Genomic DNA, 23,518 nt, shown 5'->3' on the forward strand with positions numbered 1-23,518 from the left:
AAGGGTGCTTGGGCGAGAGTAGTACTAGCATGGGTTACCTCCTGCGAAGTCCTTATATTTCACCCATTTTCTTGGGAGGTCCTCGTGTTGCACCCATCTTTTTGCAGATGATTCTTTCGACGTTACGCGCGACTTGATTTATGGTTCGCAGGTTTATTCGCAAATGTGAGTCACGGCGCCGTGGCATTTTACTTGATATTTGAACGAGTACGGGAGGTGTAGTGCGCACGCACAAGGAAACAAATGACGGGATGAGGAACAAAAGAGAAGGAGTGTATGTATTTGAAGCGCAAAACTAAACAAGTGGCATCATACCAGCACTAATGCACTGGATCCCATCAGAACTCTGCAGTTAAGTGTGCATGGGCGAGAGTAGTACTCGGATGGGTGACCTCTTGGGAAGTCCTCGTATCGCAACAATTTTTTTTCAGATGGGTCGTTCGACTGGAACTAGAGTCCGCTGGTTTATACGCAAATGTGAGTCAAGAAGCAGGGGTATTTTAATCGATATTAGAACGAGAAGGAGAGGTGCAGTGTGAACGCACAAGGAAACAATTGATGGGAGGGGGAGGGAAGAAGAAGGAGTGTATGTATTCTCAGCACGAAATGAAACAGGTGCGATCATACCAGCACTAATGCAACAGATTCTATCAGAACTCCATAGGAAAGGGTGCTTGGGCGAGAGTAGTACTAGCATGGGTTACCTCCTGCGAAGTCCTTATATTTCACCCATTTTCTTGTGAAGTCCTTGTGTTGCACCCATTTTTTTGCAAATGATTATTTCGACGTTACGCGCGACTTGAATTATGGTCCTCATGTTTATTCGCAAATGTGAGTCACGACGCCGTGGCATTTTACTTGATATTAGAATGAGAACGGGAGGTGCAGTGCGCACGCACAAGGAAACAAATGACGGGAGGGGGAAGAAAGGCGAATGAGTTTATGTATTTGCAGCGCGAAATTAAACAGGTGCGATCATACCAGCATTAATGCACCGGATCCCATCAGAACTCCGCAGTTATGTGTGCTTGGGCGAGATTAGTACTCGGATGGCTGACCTCCTGGGAAGTCCTCGTGTCGCACCAATTTTTTTCAGACGGGTCGTTCGACGTTACGCGCGTCTGGAACTAGGGTCCGCTGGTTTATACGCAAATGTGAGTGAAGAAGCAGGGGCATTTTAATCGATATTAGAACGAGAATGAGAGGTGAAGTGTGAACGCAAAAGGAAACAAATGACGGGAGGGGGAAGAAAGGAGAATGAGTGTATGTATTTGCAGTGCGAAATTAAATAGGTGCGATCATACCAGCCCTAAAGCTTTGGATCCCATCTGAACTCCGCAGTTAAGTGTGCTTGGGCGAGAGTAGTACTCGGATGGGTGACCACTTGGGAAGCCCTAGTGTTGCACCAATTTTATTCGGATGGGTTGTTCGACGTTACGCGCGAATGGAATTATAAACCACTGGTTCATTTGCAAAGGTGAGTCACGTTGCCGAGGCATATTATTTGATATTAGAACGAGAAAGAGAGATGCAGAGTTCACGCACAAGGAAACAAATGACGGGAGGGGGAAGAAAGGAGAAGGAGTTTATGTATTTGCAGCGCGAAATTAAATAGGTGCGATCATACTAGCACTAATACAACCGATCCCATCATAACTCTGCAGTTAAGTATGCTTGGGCGAGAGTAGTACTCGGATGGGTGACCACTTGGGAAGTTCTTGTGTTGCACCCATTTTTTTGCATATGATTCTTTCGACTTTACGCGCGACTTGAATTTTGGTCATCAGGTTTATTCGCAAATGTGAGTCACGGCGTCATAACATTTTACTTGATATTAAAATGAGCACGGGAGGTACAGTGCGCACGCACAAGGAAACAAATGACGGGAGGGGGAAGAAAGGAGAAGGAGTTTATGTATTTGCAGCGCGAAAGTAAATGGGTGCGATCATACCAGCACTAATGCAACGGATCCCATCATAACTCTACAGTTAAGTGTGCTTGGGCGAGAGTAGTACTCGGATGGGTGACCTTCTGGGAAGTTCTCGTGTCGCACAAATTTTTTTTCAGACGAGTCGTTCGACGTTACGCGCAACTGGAACTATGGTCCACATGTTTATACGCAAATGTGAGTCAAGAAGCAGGGGCATATTAATCGATATTAGAACGAGAAAAAGAGGTGTAGTGTGAACGCACAAGGAAACAAATGATGGGAGGGGGGAGGGAAGGAGAAGGAGTGTATGTATTTTCAGCACGAAATTAAACAGGTGCTATCACACCAGCACAAATATACTGGATCCCATCAGAACTCCGCAGTTAAGTGTGCTTTGGCGAAAGTAGTACAAGGATGGGTTACCTCCTGGGAAGTTCTCGTGTTGCACCCATTTTTTTTTTCAGATGTGCCATTCGACGTTACGCGCGACTTTAATTATAGTCCGCAGATTTATTCGAAAATGTGAGTCACTGCGCCGTGGCATTTTACTTGATATTTATACGAGAACGAGAGGTGCAGTGCACACGCATAAGGAAACAAATGACGGGAAGGGGAAGAAAGGAGAAGGAGTGTACGTATTTGCAGCGCGAAATTAAATAGGTGCCATCATACCAGCACTAATGCACCATATCCCATCAGAACTTAGCAGTTAAGTGTGCTTGGGCGGGAGTAGTACTCGGATTGGTGACCTCTTGGGAAGTCCTCGTGTTGCACCCATTTTTTTTCGGATGGATCGTTCGACGTTACGCGCGAATGCAATTATATACCGCTGGTTCATTCGCAAAGGTGAGTCACGATGCCAGGGCATTTTACTTGATATTAGAACAAGAAGGAGAGATGCAGAGTGCACGCACAAGGAAACAAATGACGGGAGAGGGGATGGAGGGAGAAAGGGTGTATGTATTTGCAGCGCAGAATGAAACATGAGCGATCATACCAGCACCAATGCAACGGAGTCTATCAGAACTCCGCAAGTTAAGGGTGCTTAGGCGAGAGTAGCACTAGGATGGGTGACCTCATGCGAAGTCCTTATATTAAAACCTATTTTCTTAGGAAGTCCTCGTGTTGCACCCATTTTTTTGCAGATGATTCTTTCGACGTTACGCGCGACTTGAATTATGGTCCTCAGGTTTATTCGCCAATGTGAGTCACGACACCGTAGCATTTTACTTAATATTAGAACGAGCACGGGAGGTGCAGTGCGCACGCACAAGGAAACAAATGACGGGAGGGGGAAGAAAGGAGAAAGAATTTATGCATTTGCAGCGCGAAATTAAACGGGTGCGATCATACCAGCACTAATGCACCGGATCCCATCAGAACTTCGTAGTTAAGTGTGCTTGGGCGAGAGTAGTACTCGGATGGGTGACCTCCTGGGAAGTCCTCGTGTCACACCAATTTTTTTTCAGACGGGTCGTTCGACGTTACGCGCGACTGGAACTAGGGTCCGCTGGTTTATACGCAAATATGAGTCAAGAAGCAGGGGCATTTTAATCGATATTAGAACGGGAATGAGAGGTGAAGTGTGAACGCACAAGGAAACAAATGACGGGAGGGGGAAGAAAGGAGAAGGAGTGTATGTATTTGCTGCGCGAAATTAAACAGGTTCGATCATACCAGCACTAATGCAACGAATTCTATCAGAACTCCGCAGTTAAGTGTGCTCGGGCGAGAGTAGCATTCGGATGGGTGACCACTTGGGAAGCCCTCGTGTTGCACCTATTTTTTTTCGGATTGGTTTTTCGAAGTTACGCGAGAATAGAATTATAAACCGCTGGTTCATTTGCAAAGGTGAGTCACGGTGCCGGGGCATATTACTTGATATTAGAATGAGAAAGAGAGATGCAGAGTACACGCACAAGGAAACAAATGACGGGAGGGGGGATGGGAGGAGAAAGAGTGTATGTATTTGCAGTGCAGAATGAAACATGAGGGATCATACCAGCACTAATGCAACGGATGCTATCAGAACTCCGCAGTTAAGGGTGCTTGGGCGAGAAATGTACTCGGATGGATGACCTTCTGCGAAGTCCTTATATTTCACCCAATTTCTTGGGAGGTCCTCGTGTTGCACCCATCTTTTTGCATATGATTCTTTCGACGTTACGCGCGACTTGATTTATGGTCCGCAAGTTTATTCGCAAATGTGAGTCACGGCGCCGTGGCATTTTACTTGATATTAGAACGAGTACAGGAGGTGCAGTGCGCACGCACAAAGAAACAAATGACGGGATGAAGAAGAAAAGAGAAGGAGTGTATGTATTTGAAGTGCAAAATTAAACAAGTGGCATCATACCAGCACTAATGCACTGGATCCCATCAGAAATCTGCGGTTAAGTGTGCTTGGTCGAGAGTTGTACTCGGATGGGTGACCTCTTTGGAAGTCCTCGTATCGCAACAATTTTTTTCAGATAGGTCGTTCGACGTTACGCGCGACTGGAACTATGGTCCGCTGGTTTATACGCAAATGTGAGTCAAGAATCAGGGGCATTTTAATCGATATTAGAACGAGAAGGAGAGGTGCAGTGTGAACGCACAAGGAAACAAATGATGGGAGGGGGGGAGGGAAGAAGGAGTGTATGTATTTTCAGCACGAAATTAAACAGGTGCGGTCACACCAGCACAAATGCACCGGATCCCATCAGAACTCCGCAGTTAAGTGTGCTTTGGCGAAAGTAGTACAATGATGGGTTACCTTCTGGGAGGTTCTCGTGTTGCACCCATTTTCTTTTTTTCAGATGTGCCGTTCGACGTTACGCGCGACTTTAATTATGGTCCGCAGATTTATTTGCAAATGTGAGTCACGGCACCGTGGCATTTTACCTGATATTTGAACGAGAACGGGAGGTGCAGTGCGCACGCACAAGGAACAAATGACGGGATGGGGAAGAAAGGAGAAGGAGTTTATGTATTTGCAGCGCGAAATTAAAGAGGTGCGATCATACCAGCATAAATGCACCGAATCCCATCAGAACTCCGCAGTTAAGTGTGCTTTGGCGAAAGTAGTACAATGATGGGTTACCTCCTGGGAAGTTCTCGTGTTACACCTATTTTTTTTTTTCAGATGTGTCGTTCGACGTTACGCGCGACTTTAATTATGGTCCACAGATTTATTCGCAAATGTGAGTCACGGCGCCGTGGCATTTTACTTGATATTTGAACGAGAACGAGAGGTGCAGTGCGCACGCACTAGGAAACAAATGACGGGAAGGGGAAGAAAGGAGAAGGAGTTTATGTATTCGCAGCGCGAAATTAGAAATGTGCGATCATACTAGCACTAATGCCCGGATCCCATTAGAACTCCGCAGTTAAGTGTGATTCAGCGAGAGTAATACTCGGATGGGTGACCTCCTGGGAAGTCCTCTTGTCGCACTAATTCTTTTTTAGACGGGTCGTTCGACGTTACGCGCGATTGGAACTAGGGTCCCCTGGTTCATACGCAAATGTGAGTCAAGAAGCAGGGGCATTTTAATCGATATTAGAACGAGAAGGAGAGATGCAGAGTGCACGCACAAGGAAACAAATGACGGGAGGGGGGATGGAGGGAGAAAAAGTGTATGTATTTGCAGCGCAGAATGAAACATGAGCAATCATACCAGCACCAATGCGACGGATTCTATCAAAACTCCGCAAGTTAAGGGTGCTTGGGCGAGAGTAGCACTAGGATGGGTGACCTCCTGCAAAGTCCTTATATTTCACCAATTTTCTTAGGAAGTCCTCGTGTTGCACCCATTTTTTTGCAGATGATTCTTTCTTTCGACGATACGCGCGACTTGAATTATGGTCGTCAGGTTTATTCGCAAATGTGAGTCACGGCACCGTAGCATTTTACTTTATATTAGAACGAGCACGGGAGGTGCAGTGCGCACGCACAAGGAAACAAATGACGGGAGGGGGAAGAAAGGGGAAGGAGTTTATGTATTTGCAGCGCGAAATTAAACGAGTGCGATCATACCAGCACTAATGCACCAGATCTCATCAGAACTCCGCAGTTAAGTGTGCTTGGGCGAGAGTAGTACTCGCATGGGTGACCTCCTTGGAAGTCCTCGTGTCACACAAATTTTTTTTCAGACGGGTCGTTCGACGTTACGCGCGACTGGAACTAGGGTCCGCTGGTTTATACGCAAATGTGAGTCAAGAAGCAGGGCCATTTTAATCGATATTAGAACGAGAAGGAGAGGTGCAATGTGAACGCACAAGGAAACAATTGATGGGAGGGGGAGGGAAGGAGAAGGAGTCTATGTATTTTCAGCACGAAATGAAACAGGTGCGATCATGCCAGCACTAATGCAACGGATTCTATCAGAACTCTGTAGGTAAGGGTGCTTGGGCGAGAGTAGTACTAGCGTGGGTTACCTCCTGCGAAGTCCTTATATTTCACCCATTTTCTTGTGAAGTCCTCGTGTTGCACCCATTTTCTTTTTTTCAGATGTGTCGTTCGACGTTACGCGCGACTTTAATTATGGTCCACAAATTTATTTGCAAATGTGAGTCACGGCGCCGTGGCATTTTACTTGATATTTGAACGAGAACGAGAGGTGCAGTGCGCACGCACAAGGAAATAAATGACGGGAGGGGAAAGAAAGGAGAAGGAGTTTATGTATTTGCAGCGCGAAATTAAACCGGTGCGATCATACCAGCACTAATGCACCGGATCCCATCAGAACTCTGCAGTTAAGTGTGCTTGGGCGAGATTAGTACTCGAATGGGTGACCTCATGGGAAGTCCTCGTGTCGCACCAATTTTTTTTTCAGACGGGTCGTTCGACTTTACGCGCGTCTGGAACTAGGGTCCGCTGGTTTATACGCAAATATGAGTCAAGAAGCAGGGGCATTTTAATCGCTATTAGAACAAGAATGAGAGGTGAAGTGTGAACGCACAATGAAACAAATGACGGGAGGGGGAAGAAAGGAGGAGTGTTTGTATTTACAGCGAAAAATTAAACAGGTGCGATCATACCAGCACTAAAGCTCCGGATCCCATCAGAACTCCGCAGTTAAGTGTGCTTGGGCGAGGGTAGTACTCGGATGGGTGGCCACCTGGGAAGCCCTCGTGTTGCACCTATTTTTTTTCGGATGGGTTGTTAGACGCTACCCGCGAATGGAATTATAAACCGCTGGTTCATTTGTAAAGGTGAGTCACGGTGCCGGGGCATATTACTTGATATTAGAACGAGAAAGAGAGATGCAGAGTGCACGCACAAGAAAACAAATAACGGGAGGGGGGATGGAATGAGAAAGAATGTATGTATTTGCAGTGCAGAATGAAACATGAGGGATCATACCAGCACTAATGCAACGGATTCTATCAGAACTCCGCAGTTAAGGGTGCTTGGGCGAGAAAAGTACTCGGATGGGTGACCTCCTGCGAAGTCCTTATATTTCACCCATTTTCTTGGGAGATCCTCGTGTTGCACCCATCTTTTTGCAGATGATTCTTTCGACGTTACGGGCGACTTGATTTATGGTCCGCAGGTTTATTTGCAAATGTGAGTCACGGCGCCGTGGCATTTTACTTGATATTAGAAGGAGTGCGGGAGGTGCAGTGCGCACGCACAAGGAAACAAATGACGGGAGGAGGAAGAAAAGAGAGAGAGTGTATGTATTTGAATCGCAAAATTAAACAAGTGGCATCATACCCGCACTAATGCACTGGATCCCATCAGAACTCTGCAGTTAAGTGTGCTTGGGCGAGAGTAATACTCGGATGGGTGACCTCTTAGAAAGTCCTCGTATCGCAACAATTTTTTTTTAGATGGGTCGTTCGACGTTACACGCGACTGAAACTATGGTCCGCTGGTTTATACGCAAATGTGAGTCAAGAATCAGGGGCATTTTAATCGATATTACAACGAGAAGGAGATGTGCAGTGTGAACGCACAAGGAAACAAATGATGGGAGGGGGGGAGGGAAGAAGGAGTGTATGTATTTTCGGCACGAAATTAAACAGGTACGGTCACACCAGCACAAATGCATCGGATCCCATCAGAACTCTGCAGTTAAGTGTGCTTTAGCGAAAGTAGTACAATGATGGGTTACCTCCTGGGAAGTTCTCGTGTTGCACCCATTTTCTTTTTTTTAGATGTGCCGTTCGACGTTACGCCCAACTTTAATTATGGTCCGCAGATTTATTCGCAAATGTGAGTCACGGCGCCGTGGCATTTTACTTGATATTTGAACGAGAACGAGAGGTGCAGTGCGCACGCACAAGGAAACAAATGACGGGAGGGGGAAGAAAGGAGAAGGAGTGTATGTATTTGCAGCACGAAATGAAACAGGTGCGATCATACCAGCAGTAATGCAACGGATTCTATCAGAACTCCGTATGTAAGGGTGCTTGGGCGAGAGTAGTACTAGCATGGGTTACCTCCTGCGAGGTCCTTATATTTGACCCATTTTCTTGTGAAGTCCTCGTGTTGCACCCATTTTTTTTTCAGATGATTCTTTAGACATTACGCGCGACTTGTATTATGCTCCTCAGGTTTATTCGCAAATGTGAGTCACGGCGCCGTACCATTTTACTTGATATTAGAACGAGAACGGGAGGTGCAGTGCGCACGCACAAGGAAACAAATGACGGGAGGGGAAAGAAAGCGGAATGAGTTTATGTATTTGCAGCACAAAATTAAACAATTGCGATCATACCAGCACTAATGCACCGGATCCAATCAGAACTCCGCAGTTAAGTGTGCTTGGGCGAGATTAGTACTCGGATGGGTGACCTCTTGGGAAGTCCTCGTGTCACACCAATTGTTTTTCAGACGGGTCGTTCGACGTTACGCGCGTCTGGAACTAGGGTCCGCTGGTTTATACGCAAATGTGAGTCAAGAAGCAGGGGCATTTTAAACGATATTAGTACGAAAAGGAGAGGTGCAGTGTGAACGCACAAGGAAACAATTGATGGGAGGGGGAGGGAAGGAGAAAAAGTGTATGTATTTGCAGCGCAAAATGAAACAGGTGCGATCATACCAGCACTAATGCAACGGATTCTATCAGAACTCCGTAGGTAAGGGTGCTTGGGCGAGAGTAGTAATAGCATGGGTTACCTCCTGTGAAGTCCTTATATTTCACCCATTTTTTTGCAGATGATTCTTTCGACGATACGCGCAACTTGAATTATGGTCCTCAGGTTTATACGCAAATGTGAGTCACGGCACCATAGTATTTTACTTAAAATTAGAACGAGCACGGGAGGTGCAGTGCGCACGCACAAGGAAACAAATGACGAGAGGGGAAAGAAAGGAGAAGGAGTTTATGTATTTGCAGCGCGGAATTAGACGGGTGCGATCATACCAGCACTAATGCACTGGATCCCATCAGAACTCTGCAGTTAAGTGTGCTTGGGCGTGAGTAGTACTCGGATGGGTGACCTCATGGGAAGTCCTCGTGTCGCACTAATTTTTTTTCAGACGGGTCGTTCGACGTTACGCGCGACTGGAACTATGGTCCACTAGTTTATACGCAAATGTGAGTCCAGAATTAGGGGCATTTTAATCGATATTAGAACGAGAAGGAGAGGCGCAATGTGAACGCACAAGGAAACATATGATGGGAGGGGGGGAGGGAAGAAGGAGTGTATGTATTTTCAGCACGAAATTAAACAGGTGCGGTCACACCAGCACAAATGCACCGGATCCCATCAGAACTCCGCAGTTAAGTGTGCTTTGGCGAAAGTAGTACAATGATGGGTTACCTCCTGGGAAGTTCTCGTGTTGCACCCATTTTCTTTTTTTCAGATGTGTCGTTCGACGTTACGCGCGACTTTAATTATGGTCCGCAGATTTATTCGCAAATGTGAGTCACGGCGCCGTGGCATTTTACTTGATATTTGAACGAGAACGAGAGGTGCAGTGCGCACGCACAAGGAAAGAAATGACGGGAGGGGGAAGAAAGGAGAAGGAGTTTATGTATTTGCAGCGCGAAATTTAACAGGTTCGATCATACCAGCAGTAATGCACCGGATCCCATGAGAACTCTGCAGTTAAGTGTGCTTGGGCGAGAGTTGTACTCGGATGGGTGACCACTTTGGAAGCCCTCGTGTTGCACATATTTTTTTTTCGGATGGGTTTTTCGACGTTACGCACGAATGGAATTATAAACCGCTGGTTAATTTGCAAAGGTTAGTCACGGTGCCGGGGCATATTACTTGATATTAGAACGAGAAAGAGAGATGCAGAGTGCACGCACAAGGAAACAAATGATGGGAGGGGGGAGGGAAGAAGGAGTGTAAGTATTTTCAGCACGAAATTAAACAGGTGCGGTCACACCAGCACAAATGCACCGGATCCCATCAGAACTCCGCAGTTAAGTGTGCTTTGGCGAAAGTAGCACAATGATGGGTTACCTCCTGGGAAGTTCTCGTGTTGCACCCATTTTTTTTTTCAGATGTGCCGTTCGACGTTACGCGTGACTTTAATTATGGTCCGCAGATTTATTCGTAAATGTGAGTCACGACGCCGTGGCATTTTACTTGATATTTGAACGAGAACGAGAGGTGTAGTGCGCACGCACAAGGAAACAAATGACGGGAGGGGGAAGAAAGGAGAAGGAGTATGTTTTTGCAGCGCGAAATGAAACAGGTGCGATCATTCCAGTACTAATGAAACAGATTCTATCAGAACTCCGTAGGTAAGGGTACTTGGGCGAGAGTAGTACTAGCATGGGTTACCTCCTGCGAAGTCCTTATATTTCACCAATTTTCTTGTGAAGTCCTCGTGTTGCACCCATTTTTTTGCAGATGATTCTTTCGACGTTACGCGCGACTTTAATTATGGTCCGCAGATTTATTCGCAAATGTGAGTCACGGCGCCGTGGCATTTTTCTTGATATTTGAACGAGAACGAGAGGTACAGTGCGCACGCACAAGAAAACAAATGACGGGAGGGGGAAGAAAGGAGAAGGAGTTTATGTATTTGCAGCGCAAAAATAAATAGGTGCGATCATACCAGCACTAATGCACCGGATCCCATCAGAACTCCGCAGTTAAGAGTGCTTGCGCGAGAGTAGTACTCGGATGGGTGACCTCCTGGGAAGTCCTCGTGTCGCACTAATTTTTTTTTTCAGACGGGTCGTTCGACGTTACTCGCGACTGGAACTAGGGTCCACTCGTTTATACGCAATTGTGAGTCAAGAAGCAGGGACATTTTAATTGATATTATAACGAGAAAGAGAGATGCATAGTGCACGCACAAGGAAACAAATGACGGGATGGGGGATGGAGGGAGAAAAAGTGTATGTATTTGCAGCGCAGAATGAAACATGAGCAATCATTCCAGCACCAATGCAACGAATTCTATCAGAACTCCGCTAGTTAAGGGTGCTTGGACGAGAGAAGCACTAGGATGGGTGACCTCCTGCGAAGTCCTTATAATTCACCCATTTTCTTAGGAAGTTCTCGTGTTCCACCCATTTTTTTGCAGATGATTCTTTCGACGATACGCGCGACTTGAATTGTGGTCCTCAGGTTTATTCGCAAATGTGAGTCACGGTACCGTAGCATTTTACTTGATAGTAGAACGAGCACGGGAGGTGCAGTGCGCACGCACAAGGAAACAAATGACGGGAGGGGCAAGAAAGGAGAAGGAGTTTATGTATTTGCAGCGCGGAATTAAACGGGTGCGATCGTACCAGCACAAATGCACTGGATCCCATCAGAACTCCTCTGTTAAGTGTGCTTTGGCGAAAGTCGTACAATGATGGGTTACCTCCTGGGAAGTTCTCGTGTTGCACCCATTTTCTTTTTTCAGATGTGCCGTTCGACGTTACGTGCGACTTTAATTATGGTCCGTAGATTTATTCGCAAATGTGAGTCACGACGCCGTGGCATTTTACTTGATATTTGAACGAGAACGAGAGGTGCAGTGCGCACGCACAAGGAAAGAAATGACGGGAGGGGGAAGAAAGGAGAAGGAGTTTATGTATTTACAGCGCGAAATTAAACAGGTTCGATCATACCAGCACTAATGCACCGGATCCCATCAGAACTCTGCAGTTAAGTGTGCTTGGGTGAGAGTAGTACTCAGATGGGTGACCACTTAGGAAGCCCTCGTGTTGCACCTATTTTTTTTCGGATGGGATTTTCGACGTTACGCGCAAATGGAATTATAAACCGCTGGTTCATTTGCAAAGGTGAGTCACGGTGCCGGGGCATATTACTTGATATTAGAACGAGAAAGAGATATGCATAGTGCACGCACAAGGAAACAAATGATGGGAGGTGGGGAGGGAAGAAGGAGTGTATGTATTTTCAGCACGAAATTAAACAGGTGCGGTCACACCAGCACAAATGCACCGGATCCCATCAGAACTACGCAGTTAAGTGTGCTTTGGCGAAAGTAGTATAATGATGGGTTACCTCCTGGGAAGTTCTCGTGTTGCACCCATTTTTTTCCAGATGATTCTTTCGACGTTATACGCGACTTGAATTATGGTCCTCAGGTCTATTCGCAAAAGTGAGTCACGGCACCGTGGCATTTTACCTGATATTTGAACGAGAACGAGAGGTGTAGTGCGCACGCACAAGGAAACAAATGACGGGATGGGGAAGAAAGGAGAAGGAGTTTATGTATTTGCAGCGCGAAATTAAAGAGGTGCGATCATACCAGCATAAATGCACCGGATCCCATCAGAACTCCGCAGTTAAGTGTGCTTTGGCGAAAGTAGTACAATGATGGGTTACTTCCTGGGAAGTTCTCGTGTTACACCCATTTTCTTTTTTTCAGATGTGCCGTTCGACGTTACGCGCGACTTTAATTATGGTCCGCAGATTTATTCGCAAATGTGAGTCACGGCGCCGTGGCATTTTACTTCATATTTGAACGAGAACGAGAGGTGCAGTGCGCACGCACTAGGAAACAAATGACGGGAGGGCGAAGAAAGGAGAATGAGTCTATGTATTTGCAGTGCGAAATGAAACAGGTGCGATCATACCAGCACTAATGCAACGGATTCTATCAGAACTCCGTAGGTAAGGGTGCTTAGGCGAGAGTAGTACTAGCATGGGTTACCTCCTGCGAAATCCTTATATTTCACTTATTTTCTTGTGAAGTCCTCGTGTTGTACCCATTTTTTTGCAGATAATTCTTTCGACGTAACGCGCGACTTGAATTATAGTCCTATGGTTTATTCGTAGATGTGAGTCACGGTGCTGTAGTATTTTACTTGATATTAGAATGAGAACAGGAGGTGCAGTGCGCACGCACAAGGATACAAATGACGGGAGGGGGAAGAAAGGGGAATGAGTTTATGTATTTGCAGCGCGGAATTAAATAGGTGCGATCATACTAGCACTAATGCACCGGATCCCGTCAGAACTCTGCAGTTAAGTGTGCTTGGGCGAGAGAAGTACTCATATGGGTGACCTCCTGGGAAGTCCTCATGTCGCACCAATTTTTTTTCAGACCGGTCGTTCGACGTTACGCTCGACTGGAACTGGGGTGCACTGGTTTATACGCAATTGTGAGTCAAGAAGCAGGGGCATTTTAATCAATATTAGAACGAGAAGGAGAGGTGCAGTGTGAACGCACAAGGAAACAATTGATGAGAGGGGGAGGGAAGGAGAAGGAGTGTATGTATTTTCAGCACGAAATGAAACAGGTGCGATCATACCAGCACTAATGCAATGGATTCTATCAGAACTCCGTAGGTAAGGGTGCTTGGGCGAGAGTTGTACAAGCATGGGTTACCTCCTACGAAGTCCTTATATTTCACCCATTTTCTTGTGAAGTCCTCGTGTTGCACCCATTTTTTTACAGATGATTCTTTCGACGTTACGCGCGACTTGAATTATGGTCCTTAGGTTTATTCGCAAATGTGAGTCACGGCGCTGTAGCATTTTACTTGATATTAGAACGAGAACGGGAGGTGTAGTGCGCACGCACAAGGAAACAAATGACGGGAGGGAGAAGAAAGGGGAATGAGTTTATGTATTTGCAGCGCAAAATTAAACAGGTGTGATCATACCAGCACAAATGTACCGGATCTTATCAGAACTCCGCAGTGAAGTGTGCTTGGGCGAGATTAATACTCGGATGGGTGACCTCCTGGGAAGTCCTCGTGTCGCACCAATTTTTTTTCAGACTGGTCGTTCAACGTTACGCGCGTTTGGAACTAGGATCCGCTGGTTTATACGCAAATGTGAGTCAAGAAGCAAGGGTATTTTAATCGATATTAGAACGAGAATGAGAGGTGAAGTGTGAACGCACAAGGAAACAAATGACGGGAGGGGGAAGAAAAGAGATAGAACGAGAAGGAGAGATGCAGAGTGCACGCACAAGGAAACAAATGACGGGAGGGGGGACGGAGGGAGAAAGAGTGTATGTATTTGCAGCGCAGAATGAAACATGAGCGATCAAACCAGCACCAATGCAACGAATTCTATCAGAACTCTTCAAGTTAAGGGTGCTTGAGCGAGAGTAGCACTAGGATGGGTGACCTCATGCGAAGTCCTTATATTTCACTTATTTTCTTAGAAAGTCCTCGTGTTGCACCCATTTTTTTGCAGATGATTCTTTCGACGTTACGTGCGACTTGAATTATGGTCATCAGGTTTATTCGCAAATGTGAGTCATGGCACCATAGCATTTTACTTGATATTAGAACGAGCACTGGAGGTGCAGTGCGCACGCACAAGGAAACAAATGACGGGAGGGGGAAGAAAGGAGAATGAGTTTATGTATTTGCAGCGCGGAATTAAACGGGTGCGATCATACCATTACTAATGCACCGGATCCCATCAGAACTCCGGAGTAAAGTGTGCTTGGGTGAGAGTAGTACTCGGATGGGTGACCTCCTGGGAAGTCCTCGTGTCGCACCAATTTTTTTTCAGACGGGTCGTTCGAAGTTACGCGCAACTAGAACTAGGGTCCGCTGGTTTATACGCAAATGTGATTCAAGAAGCAGGGGCAGTTTAATCGATATTAGAACGAGAATGAGAGGTGAAGTGTGAACGTACAAGGAAACAAATGATGGGAGGGGGAGGGAAGGAGAAGGAGTGTATGTATTTTCAGTACGAAATGAAACAGGTGCGATCATACCAGCACTAATGCAACGGATTCTATCAGAACTCCGTAGGTAAGGGTGCTTGGGCAAGAGTAGTTCTAGCATGGGTTACCTCCTGCGAAGTCCTTATATTTCACCCATTTTCTTAGGAAGTCCTCGTGTTGCACCTATTTTTTTGCAGATGATTCTTTCGACGATACGCGCGACTTTAATTATGGTCCTCAAGTTTATTCACAAATGTGAGTCACGGCACCGTAGCATTTTACTTGATATTAGAACGAGCACGGGAGGTGCAGTGCGCACGCACAAGGAAACAAATGACGGGAGGGGGATGAAAGGAGAATGAGTTTATGTATTTGCAGCCCAGAATTAAACGGGTGCGATCATACCAGCACTAATGCACCGGATCCTATAAGAACTCCGCAGTTAAGTGTGATTGGGCGAGATTAGTACTCGGATGGGTGACCTCCTGGGAAGTCCTCGTGTCGCGCCAACTTTTTTTCAGACGGGTCGTTCGACGTTACGCGCGTCTGGAACTAGGGTCCGCTGGTTTATACGCAAATGTGAGTCAAGAAGCAGGGGCATTTTAATCGATATTAGAACGAAAATGAGAGGTGAAGTGTGAACGCACAAGGAAACAAATGACGGGAGGGGGAAGAAAGGAGAAGGAGTGTATGTATTTGCAGCGCAAAATTAAACTTATGCAATCATACCAGCACTAAAGCCCCGGATCCCATCAGAACTCCATAGTTAAGTGTGCTTGGGCGAGAGTAATACTCGGATGGGTGACCACTTGGGAAGCCCTCGTGGTGCACCTATTTTTTTTTGGATGGGTTGTTCGACGTTACGCGCGAATGGAATTATGAACCGCTGGTTCATTTGCAAAAGTGAGTCACAGTGCCGGGTCATATTACTTGATATTAGAACCAGCAACAGTGATGCAGAGTGCACGCACAAGGAAACAAATGACGGGAGAGGGGATGGGAGGAGAAAGAGTGTATGTATTTGCAGTGCAGAATGAAACATGATGGATCATACGAGCACTAATGCAACGGATTCTATCAGAACTCCGCAGTTAAGGGTGCTTGGGCGAGAAAAGTACTCGGATGGGTGACCTCCTGCGAAGTCCTTATATTTCACCCATTTTCTTGGGAGGTCCTCGTGTTGCACCCATCTTTTTGCAGATGATTCTTTCGACGTTACGCGCGACTTGATTTATGGTCTGCAGGTTTATTCGCAAATGTGAGTCACGGCGCCGTGGCATTTTACTTGATATTAGAACGAGTACGGGAGGTGCAATGCGCACGCACAAGGAAACAAATGACGGGAGGAGGAAGAAAAGAGAAGGAGTGTATGTATTTGAAGCGCAAAATTAAACAAGTGGCATCATACCAGCACTAATGCATTGGATCCCATCATAACTCTGCAGTTAAGTTTGCTTTGGCGAAAGTAGTACAATGATGGGTTACCTCCTGGGAAGTTCTCGTGTTTCACCCATTTTCCTTTTTTCAGATGTGTCGTTCGACGTTACGCGTGACTTGATTTATGGTCCGCAGGTTTATTCGCAAATATGAGTCACGGTGCCGTGGAATTTTACTTGATATTAAAACAAGTACGGGAGGTGCAGTGCGCACGCACAAGGAAACAAATGACGGGAGGAGGAAGAAAAGAGAAAGAGTGTATGTATTTGAAGCGCAAAATTAAACAAGTGGCATCATACCTGCATTAATGCACTAGATCCCATCAAAACTCTGCAGTTAAGTGTACTTGGGCGAGATTAATACTCGGATGGGTGGTCTCTTGGGAAGTCCTTCTATCGCAACAATTTTTTTTTTAGATGGGTCGTTCGACGTTACGCGCAACTGGAACTATGGTCCGCTGGCTTATACGCAAATGTGAGTCAAGAATCAGGGGCATTTTAATTGATATTAGAACGAGAAGGAGAGGTGCAGTGTGAATGCACAAGGAAACAAATGATGGAAGGGGGGGAGGGAAGAAGGAGTGTATGTATTTTCAGAACGAAATTAAACAGGTGCGGTCACACCAGCACAAATGCACCGGATCCCATCAGAACTCCGCAGTGAAGTGTGCTTTGGCGAAAGTAGTACAATGATGGGTTACCTCCTGGGAAGTTCTCGTGTTGCACCCATTTTCTTTTTTTCAGATGTGCCATTCGACGTTATGCGCGACTTTAATTATGGTCCGTAGATTTATTCGCAAATGTGAGTCACGGCGCTGTACCATTTTACTTGATATTAAAATGAGAACGGGAGGTTCAGTGCGCATGCACAAGGAAACAAATAACGAGAGGGGGAAGAAAGGATAAGGAGTTTATGTATTTGCAGCGCGAAATGAAACAGGTGCGATCATACCAGCACTAATGCAACGGATTCTATCAGAAATCCGTAGGTAAGGGTGCTTAGGCGAGAGTAGTACTAGCATGGGTTACCTCCTACGAAGTCCTTATATTTGACCTATTTTCTTGTGAAGTACTCGTGTTGCACCTATTTTTTTACAGATGATTCTTTCGACGTTACGCGCGACTTGTATTATGGTCCTCAGGTTTATTCGCAAATGTGAGTCACGGCGCTGTAGCATTTTACTTGATATTAGAACTAGAACGGGAGGTGCAGTGCACACGCACAAGGAAACAAATGACGGGAGGGGGATGAAAGGGGAATGAGTTTATGTATTTGAAGCGCAAAATTAAACAGGTTCGATCATACCAGCACTAATACACCGGATCCCATCAGAACTCCGCAGTGAAGTGTGCTTGGGCGAGATTAGTACTCGGATGGGTGACCTCCTGGGAAGTCCTCGTGTCGCACCAATTTTTTTTCAGACGGGTCGTTCGACGTTACGCGCATCTGGAACTAGGGTCCGCTGGTTTATACGCAAATGTGAGTCAAGAAACAGGGGCATTTTAATCGATATTAGAATGAGAATGAGAGGTGAAGTGTGAACGCACAAGGAAACAAATGACGGGAGGGGGAAGAATGGAGAAGGAGTGTATGTATTTTCAGCGCGAAATTAAACAGGTGCGATCATACCAGCACTAAAGCTCCGTATCCCATCAGAACCCCGTAGTTAAGTGTGCTTGGGCGAGGGTAGTACTCGGATGGGTGACCACATGGGAAGCCCTCGTGTTGCACCTATTTTTTTTCGGATGGGTTGTTCGACGTTACGCGCGAATGGAATTATAAACCGCTGGTTCATTTGCAAAGGTGAGTCACGGTGCCGGGGCATATTACTTGATATTAGAACGAGAAAGAGAGATGAAGAGTGCACGCACAAGGAAACAAATGACGGGAGGAGGGATGGAAGGAGAAAGAGTGTATGTATTTGCAGTGTACAATGAAACATGAGGGATCATACCAGCACTAATGCAACAGATTCTATCAGAACTCCACAGTTAAGGGTGCTTGGGCGAGAGTAGTACTTCGGATGGGTGACCACTTAGGAAGGCCTCGTGTTGCACCCATTTTCTTGGGAGGTCCTCGTGTTGCTCCCATCTTTTTGTAGATGATTCTTTCGACGTTACGCGCGACTTGATTTATGGTCCGCAGGTTTATTTGCAAATGTGAGTCACAGCACCATGGCATTTTACTTGATATTAGAACGAGTACGGGAGGTGCAGTGCGCACGCACAACGAAACAAAAGACGGGAGGAGGAAGAAAAGAGAAGGAGTGTATGTATTTGAAGCGCAAAATTAAACAAGTGGCATCATACCAGCACTAATGCACTGGATTCCATCAGAACTCTGCAGTTAAGTGTGCTTGGGCGAGAGTAGTACTCGGATGGGTGACCTCTTGAGAAGTCCTCGTATCGCAACAATTTTTTTTCAGATGGGTCGTTCGACGTTACGCGCGACTGGAACTATGGTCCGCTGGTTTATACGCAAATTTGAGTCAAGAATCAGGGGCATTTTAATCGATTTTAGAACGAGAAGGAGAGGTGCAGTGTGAACGCACAAGGAAACAAATGATGGGAGGGGGGGAGGGAAGAAGGAGTGTATGTATTTTCAGCACGAAATTAAACAGGTGCGGTCACACCAGCACAAATGCACCGGATCCCATCAGAACTCCGCAGTTAATTGTGCTTTGGTGAAAGTAGTACAATGATGGGTTACCTCCTGGGAAGTTCTCGTGTTACACCCATTTTCTTTTTTTCAGATGTGCCGTTCGACATTACGCGCAACTTTAATTATGGTCCGCAGATTTATTCGCAAATGTAAGTCATGGCGCCGTGGCATTTTACTTGATATTTGAACGAGAACGAGAGGTGCAGTGCGCACGCACAAGGAAACAAATGACGGGAGGGGGAAGAAAGGAGAAGGAATTTATGTATTTGCAGCGCGAAATGAAACGGGTGTGATCATACCAGCACTAATGCACCGGATCCCATCAGAACTCCGCAGTTAAGTGTGTTTGGACGAGAGTAGTACTCGGATGGGTGACCTCTTGGGAAGTCCTCGTATCGCAACAATTTTTTTTCAGATGGGTCGTTCGATGTTACGCGCGACTGGAACTATGGTCCGCTGGTTTATACGCAAATATGAGTCAAGAATCAGGGGCATTTTAATCGATATTAGAACGAGAAGGAGAGGTGCAGTGTGAACGCACAAGGAAACAAATGATGGAAGGGGGGGAGGGAAGAAGGAGTGTATGTATTTTCAACACGAAATTAAACAGGTGCGGTCACACCAGCACAAATGCACCGGATCCCATCAGAACTCCGCAGTTAAGTGTGCTTTCGCGAAAGTAGTACAATGATGGGGTACCTCCTAGGAGGTTCTCGTGTTGCACCCATTTTCTTTTTTTCAGATGTGCCGTTCGACGTTACGCGCAACTTTAATTATGGTCCGCAGATTTATTCGCAAATGTGAGTCACAGCGCCGTGGCATTTTACCTGATATTTGAACGAGAACGAGAGGTGCAGTGCGCACGCACAAGGAAACAAATGACGGGAGGGGGAAGAAAGGAGAAGGAGTTTATGTATTTGCAGCGCGAAATGAAACGGGTGCGATCATACCAGCACTAATGCACCGGATCCCATCAGAACTCTGCAGTTAAGTGTGTTTGGGCGAGAGTAGTACTCGGATGGGTGACCTCTTGGGAAGTCCTCGTATCGCAACAATTTTTTTTCAGATGGGTCGTTCGATGTTACGCGCGACTGGAACTATGGTCCGCTGGTTTATACGCAAATATGAGTCAAGAATCAGGGGCATTTTAATCGATATTAGAACGAGAAGGAGAGGTGCAGTGTGAACGCACAAGGAAATAAATGATGGAAGGGGGGGAGGGAAGAAGGAGTGTATGTATTTTCAACACGAAATTAAACAGGTGCGGTCACACCAGCACAAATGCACCGGATCCCATCAGAACTCCGCAGTTAAGTGTGCTTTCGCGAAAGTAGTACAATGATGGGGTACCTCCTGGGAGGTTCTCGTGTTGCACCCATTTTCTTTTTTTCAGATGTGCCGTTCGACGTTACGCGCGACTTTAATTATGGTCCGCAGATTTATTCGCAAATGTGAGTCACGGCGCCGTGGCATTTTACCTGATATTTGAACGAGAACGAGAGGTGCAGTGCGCACGCACAAGGAAACAAATGACGGGAGGGGGAAGAAAGGAGAAGGAGTTTATGTATTTGCAGCGCGGAATTAAACGGGTGCGATCATACCAGCACTCATGCACCGGATCCCATCAGAACTCCCCAGTTAAGTGTGCTTGGGCGAGAGTAGTACTCGGATGGGTGACCTCTTGGGAAGTCCTCGTGTCGCACCAATTTTTTTTCAGACGGGTCGTTCGACATAATGCGCGACTGGAACTGGGGTCCGCTGGTTTATACGCAAATGTGAGTCAAGAAGCAGGGGCATTTTAATCGATATTAGAACGAGAAGGAGAGGTGCAGTGTGAACGCATAAGGAAACAATTGATGGGAGGGGGAGGGAAGGAGAAGGAGTGTATGTATTTTCAACACGAAATGAAACAGGTGCGATCATACCAGCACTAAAGCAACGGATTCTATCAAAACTCCGTAGGTAAGGGTGCTTGGGCGAGAGTAGTACTAGCATGGGTTACCTCCTTCGAAGTCCTTATATTTCACCCATTTTCTTGTGAAGTTCTCGTGTTACACCCATTTTTTTGCAGATGATTCTTTCGATGTTATGCGCGACTTGAATTATGGTCCTCAGGTCTATTCGCAAATGTGAGTCACGGCACCGTAGTATTTTACTTGATATTAGAACGAGCACGGGAGGTGCAGTTCGCACGCACAAGGAAACAAATGACGGGAGGGGAAAGAAAGGAGAAGGAGTTTATGTATTTGCAGCGCAAAATTAAACGGGTGCGATCATACCAGCACTAATGCACTGAATCCCATCAGAACTCCGCAGTTAAGTGTGCTTGGGCGAGAGTAGTACTCGAATGGGTGACCACCTGTGAAGTCCTTGTGTTGCACCAATTTTTTTTCAGACGGGTCGTTCGACGTTACGCGCGACTCGAACTATGGTCCGCTGGTTTATACGCAAATGTGAGTCAAGAATAAGGGGTATTTTAATCGATATTAGAACGAAAAGGAGAGGTGCAGTGTGAACGCACAAGAAAACAAATGATGGGAGGGGGAGAGGGAAAAAGGAGTGTATGTATTTTCAGCACGAAATTAAACAGGTGCGGTCACACAAGAACAAATGCACCGGATCCCATCAAAACTCCGCAGTTAAGTGTGCTTTGGCGAAAGTAGTACAATGATGGGTTACCTCCTGGGAAGTTCCCATGTTGCACCCATTTTCTTTTTTTCAGATGTGCCATTCGACGTTACGCGCGGCTTTAATTATGGTCCACAGATTTGTTCGCAATTGTTAGTCATGGCGCCGTGACATTTTACTAGATATTTGAACGAGAACGAGAGGTGCAGTGCGCACGTACAAGGAAACAAATGACGGGAGGGGGAAGAAAGGAGAAGGAGTGTATGTATTTTCAGCACGAAATGAAACAGGTGCGATCATACCAGCACTAATGCAACGGATTCTATCAGAACTCCGTAGGTAAGGGTGCTTGGGCGAGAGTAGTACTAGCATGGGTTACCTCCAGCAAAGTCCTTATATTTCACCCATTTTCTTGTGAAGTCCTCGTGTTGCACCCATTTTTTTGCAGATGATTCTTTCGACGTTACGCGCGACTTGAATTATGGTCCTCAGGTTTATTCGCAAATGTGAGTCACGGAGCTGTAGCATTTTACTTGATATTAGAACGAGAACGGGAGGTGCAGTGCGCACGCACAAGGAAACAAATGACGGGAGGGGGAAGAAAGGGGAATGAGTTTATGTATTTGCAGCGCAAAATTAAACAGGTGCGATCATACCAGCACTAATGCACCGGATCCCATCAGAACTCCGCAGTGAAGTCTGCTTGGGCGAGATTAGTACTCGGATGGGTGACCTCTTGGGAAGTCCTCGTGTCGAACCAATTTTTTTTCAAACGGGTCCTTCGACGTTACGCGCGTCTGGAACTAGGGTCCGCTGGTTTATACGCAAATGTGAGTCAAGAAGCAGGGGCATTTTAATCGATATTAGAACGAGAATGAGAGGTGAAGTGTGAACGCACAAGGAAACAAATGACGGGAGGGGGAAGAAATGAGAAGGAGTGTATGTATTTACAGCACGAAACTAAACAGGTGCGATCATACCAGCACTAAAGGTCCGGATCCCATCAGAACTCCGCAGTTAAGTGTGCTTGGGCGAGAGTAGTACTCGGATGGGTCACCACCTGAGAAGCCCTTGTGTTGCACCTATTTTTTTTTTGGATGGGTTGTTCGACGTTACGCGCGAATGGAATTATAAACCGCTGGTTCATTTGCAAAGGTGAGTCACGGTGCCGGGGCATATTACTTGATATTAGAACGAGAAAGAGAGATGCAGAGTGCACGCAGAAGGAAACAAATGACGGGAGGGGGGATGGGAGGAGAAAGAGTGTATGTATTTGCAGTGCAGAATGAAACTTGAGGGATCATACCAGTACTAGTGCAGCGGATTCTATCAGAACTCCGCAAGTTAAGGGTGCTTGGGCGAGAGTAGCACTAGGATGGGTGACTTCCTGCGAAGTCCTTATATTTCACCCATTTTCTTAGGAAGTCCTCGTGTTGTACCTATTTTTTTGCAGATGATTCTTTCGACGATACGCGCGACTTGATTTATGGTCCGCAGGTTTATTCGCAAATGTGAGTCACGGCGCCGTGGCATTTTACTTGATATTAGAACGAGCACGGGAGGTGCAGTGCGCACGCACAAGGAAACAAATGACGGGAGGGGGAAGAAAGGAGAAAGAGTTTATGTATTTGCAGTGCGAAATTAAACTGGTGCGATCATACCAGCACTAATGCACTGGATCCCATCAGAACTCTGCAGTTAAGCGTGCTTGGGCGAGAGTAGTACTCGGATGGGTGACCACCTGGGAATTCCTTGTGTCGCACCAATTTTTTTTCAGACGGGTCGTTCGACGTTACGCGCAATTGGAACTATGGTCCACT

The 23,518-nt window shown here is 46.3% G+C and overlaps 5 non-coding genes and 39 pseudogenes across 5 annotated transcripts; all 44 read left to right on the forward strand.

Moving 5' to 3' along the window:
• The first annotated feature begins 302 nt into the window (after positions 1-302).
• On the forward strand, positions 303-420 carry LOC148262183 (5S ribosomal RNA; annotated as a pseudogene).
• Positions 421-967: 547 nt separating this feature from the next.
• Positions 968-1,086, forward strand: LOC148262184 (5S ribosomal RNA; annotated as a pseudogene).
• Positions 1,087-1,290: 204 nt separating this feature from the next.
• LOC148262185 (5S ribosomal RNA) lies at positions 1,291-1,409 on the forward strand (annotated as a pseudogene).
• A 204-nt stretch (positions 1,410-1,613) lies between these two features.
• On the forward strand, positions 1,614-1,732 carry LOC148262186 (5S ribosomal RNA; annotated as a pseudogene).
• A 205-nt stretch (positions 1,733-1,937) lies between these two features.
• LOC148262187 (5S ribosomal RNA) lies at positions 1,938-2,056 on the forward strand (annotated as a pseudogene).
• A 206-nt stretch (positions 2,057-2,262) lies between these two features.
• Positions 2,263-2,381, forward strand: LOC148262188 (5S ribosomal RNA; annotated as a pseudogene).
• Positions 2,382-2,588: 207 nt separating this feature from the next.
• On the forward strand, positions 2,589-2,707 carry LOC148262189 (5S ribosomal RNA; annotated as a pseudogene).
• Positions 2,708-3,269: 562 nt separating this feature from the next.
• LOC148262190 (5S ribosomal RNA) lies at positions 3,270-3,388 on the forward strand (annotated as a pseudogene).
• A 205-nt stretch (positions 3,389-3,593) lies between these two features.
• Positions 3,594-3,712, forward strand: LOC148262191 (5S ribosomal RNA; annotated as a pseudogene).
• An 882-nt stretch (positions 3,713-4,594) lies between these two features.
• Positions 4,595-4,713, forward strand: LOC148262192 (5S ribosomal RNA; annotated as a pseudogene).
• Positions 4,714-4,921: 208 nt separating this feature from the next.
• On the forward strand, positions 4,922-5,040 carry LOC148262193 (5S ribosomal RNA; annotated as a pseudogene).
• An 891-nt stretch (positions 5,041-5,931) lies between these two features.
• On the forward strand, positions 5,932-6,050 carry LOC148262194 (5S ribosomal RNA; annotated as a pseudogene).
• Positions 6,051-6,613: 563 nt separating this feature from the next.
• LOC148262195 (5S ribosomal RNA) lies at positions 6,614-6,732 on the forward strand. The gene has a single exon (XR_015819985.1). It is a non-coding gene; the product is annotated as a 5S ribosomal RNA (ribosomal RNA).
• A 203-nt stretch (positions 6,733-6,935) lies between these two features.
• LOC148262196 (5S ribosomal RNA) lies at positions 6,936-7,054 on the forward strand. The gene has a single exon (XR_015820061.1). It is a non-coding gene; the product is annotated as a 5S ribosomal RNA (ribosomal RNA).
• A 1,566-nt stretch (positions 7,055-8,620) lies between these two features.
• On the forward strand, positions 8,621-8,739 carry LOC148262197 (5S ribosomal RNA; annotated as a pseudogene).
• Positions 8,740-9,268: 529 nt separating this feature from the next.
• On the forward strand, positions 9,269-9,387 carry LOC148262198 (5S ribosomal RNA). The gene has a single exon (XR_015820604.1). It is a non-coding gene; the product is annotated as a 5S ribosomal RNA (ribosomal RNA).
• A 204-nt stretch (positions 9,388-9,591) lies between these two features.
• LOC148262199 (5S ribosomal RNA) lies at positions 9,592-9,710 on the forward strand (annotated as a pseudogene).
• A 209-nt stretch (positions 9,711-9,919) lies between these two features.
• On the forward strand, positions 9,920-10,038 carry LOC148262200 (5S ribosomal RNA; annotated as a pseudogene).
• A 204-nt stretch (positions 10,039-10,242) lies between these two features.
• On the forward strand, positions 10,243-10,361 carry LOC148262201 (5S ribosomal RNA; annotated as a pseudogene).
• Positions 10,362-10,920: 559 nt separating this feature from the next.
• LOC148262202 (5S ribosomal RNA) lies at positions 10,921-11,039 on the forward strand. The gene has a single exon (XR_015819802.1). It is a non-coding gene; the product is annotated as a 5S ribosomal RNA (ribosomal RNA).
• Positions 11,040-11,602: 563 nt separating this feature from the next.
• Positions 11,603-11,721, forward strand: LOC148262203 (5S ribosomal RNA; annotated as a pseudogene).
• Positions 11,722-11,929: 208 nt separating this feature from the next.
• LOC148262204 (5S ribosomal RNA) lies at positions 11,930-12,048 on the forward strand (annotated as a pseudogene).
• Positions 12,049-12,252: 204 nt separating this feature from the next.
• LOC148262205 (5S ribosomal RNA) lies at positions 12,253-12,371 on the forward strand (annotated as a pseudogene).
• Positions 12,372-12,576: 205 nt separating this feature from the next.
• LOC148262206 (5S ribosomal RNA) lies at positions 12,577-12,695 on the forward strand (annotated as a pseudogene).
• Positions 12,696-13,258: 563 nt separating this feature from the next.
• On the forward strand, positions 13,259-13,377 carry LOC148262207 (5S ribosomal RNA; annotated as a pseudogene).
• A 559-nt stretch (positions 13,378-13,936) lies between these two features.
• Positions 13,937-14,055, forward strand: LOC148262208 (5S ribosomal RNA; annotated as a pseudogene).
• A 630-nt stretch (positions 14,056-14,685) lies between these two features.
• LOC148262209 (5S ribosomal RNA) lies at positions 14,686-14,804 on the forward strand (annotated as a pseudogene).
• A 559-nt stretch (positions 14,805-15,363) lies between these two features.
• On the forward strand, positions 15,364-15,482 carry LOC148262210 (5S ribosomal RNA; annotated as a pseudogene).
• A 205-nt stretch (positions 15,483-15,687) lies between these two features.
• LOC148262211 (5S ribosomal RNA) lies at positions 15,688-15,806 on the forward strand (annotated as a pseudogene).
• A 1,212-nt stretch (positions 15,807-17,018) lies between these two features.
• Positions 17,019-17,137, forward strand: LOC148262212 (5S ribosomal RNA; annotated as a pseudogene).
• Positions 17,138-17,700: 563 nt separating this feature from the next.
• Positions 17,701-17,819, forward strand: LOC148262213 (5S ribosomal RNA; annotated as a pseudogene).
• A 205-nt stretch (positions 17,820-18,024) lies between these two features.
• Positions 18,025-18,143, forward strand: LOC148262214 (5S ribosomal RNA; annotated as a pseudogene).
• Positions 18,144-18,705: 562 nt separating this feature from the next.
• On the forward strand, positions 18,706-18,823 carry LOC148262215 (5S ribosomal RNA; annotated as a pseudogene).
• A 204-nt stretch (positions 18,824-19,027) lies between these two features.
• LOC148262216 (5S ribosomal RNA) lies at positions 19,028-19,146 on the forward strand (annotated as a pseudogene).
• Positions 19,147-19,355: 209 nt separating this feature from the next.
• On the forward strand, positions 19,356-19,474 carry LOC148262217 (5S ribosomal RNA; annotated as a pseudogene).
• Positions 19,475-19,678: 204 nt separating this feature from the next.
• On the forward strand, positions 19,679-19,797 carry LOC148262218 (5S ribosomal RNA; annotated as a pseudogene).
• Positions 19,798-20,006: 209 nt separating this feature from the next.
• On the forward strand, positions 20,007-20,125 carry LOC148262219 (5S ribosomal RNA; annotated as a pseudogene).
• A 204-nt stretch (positions 20,126-20,329) lies between these two features.
• On the forward strand, positions 20,330-20,448 carry LOC148262220 (5S ribosomal RNA; annotated as a pseudogene).
• A 209-nt stretch (positions 20,449-20,657) lies between these two features.
• On the forward strand, positions 20,658-20,776 carry LOC148262221 (5S ribosomal RNA; annotated as a pseudogene).
• Positions 20,777-21,335: 559 nt separating this feature from the next.
• LOC148262222 (5S ribosomal RNA) lies at positions 21,336-21,454 on the forward strand (annotated as a pseudogene).
• A 204-nt stretch (positions 21,455-21,658) lies between these two features.
• Positions 21,659-21,777, forward strand: LOC148262223 (5S ribosomal RNA; annotated as a pseudogene).
• Positions 21,778-22,340: 563 nt separating this feature from the next.
• LOC148262224 (5S ribosomal RNA) lies at positions 22,341-22,459 on the forward strand (annotated as a pseudogene).
• A 205-nt stretch (positions 22,460-22,664) lies between these two features.
• On the forward strand, positions 22,665-22,783 carry LOC148262225 (5S ribosomal RNA; annotated as a pseudogene).
• A 562-nt stretch (positions 22,784-23,345) lies between these two features.
• Positions 23,346-23,464, forward strand: LOC148262226 (5S ribosomal RNA). Its single transcript, XR_015821022.1, has one exon. It is a non-coding gene; the product is annotated as a 5S ribosomal RNA (ribosomal RNA).
• Positions 23,465-23,518: the final 54 nt, after the last annotated feature.

Source organism: Carica papaya, chromosome 5 (assembly GCF_054855325.1).
Source record: "Carica papaya isolate Zhongbai chromosome 5, ASM5485532v1, whole genome shotgun sequence".
Classification (NCBI taxonomy): Eukaryota; Viridiplantae; Streptophyta; class Magnoliopsida; order Brassicales; family Caricaceae; genus Carica; species Carica papaya.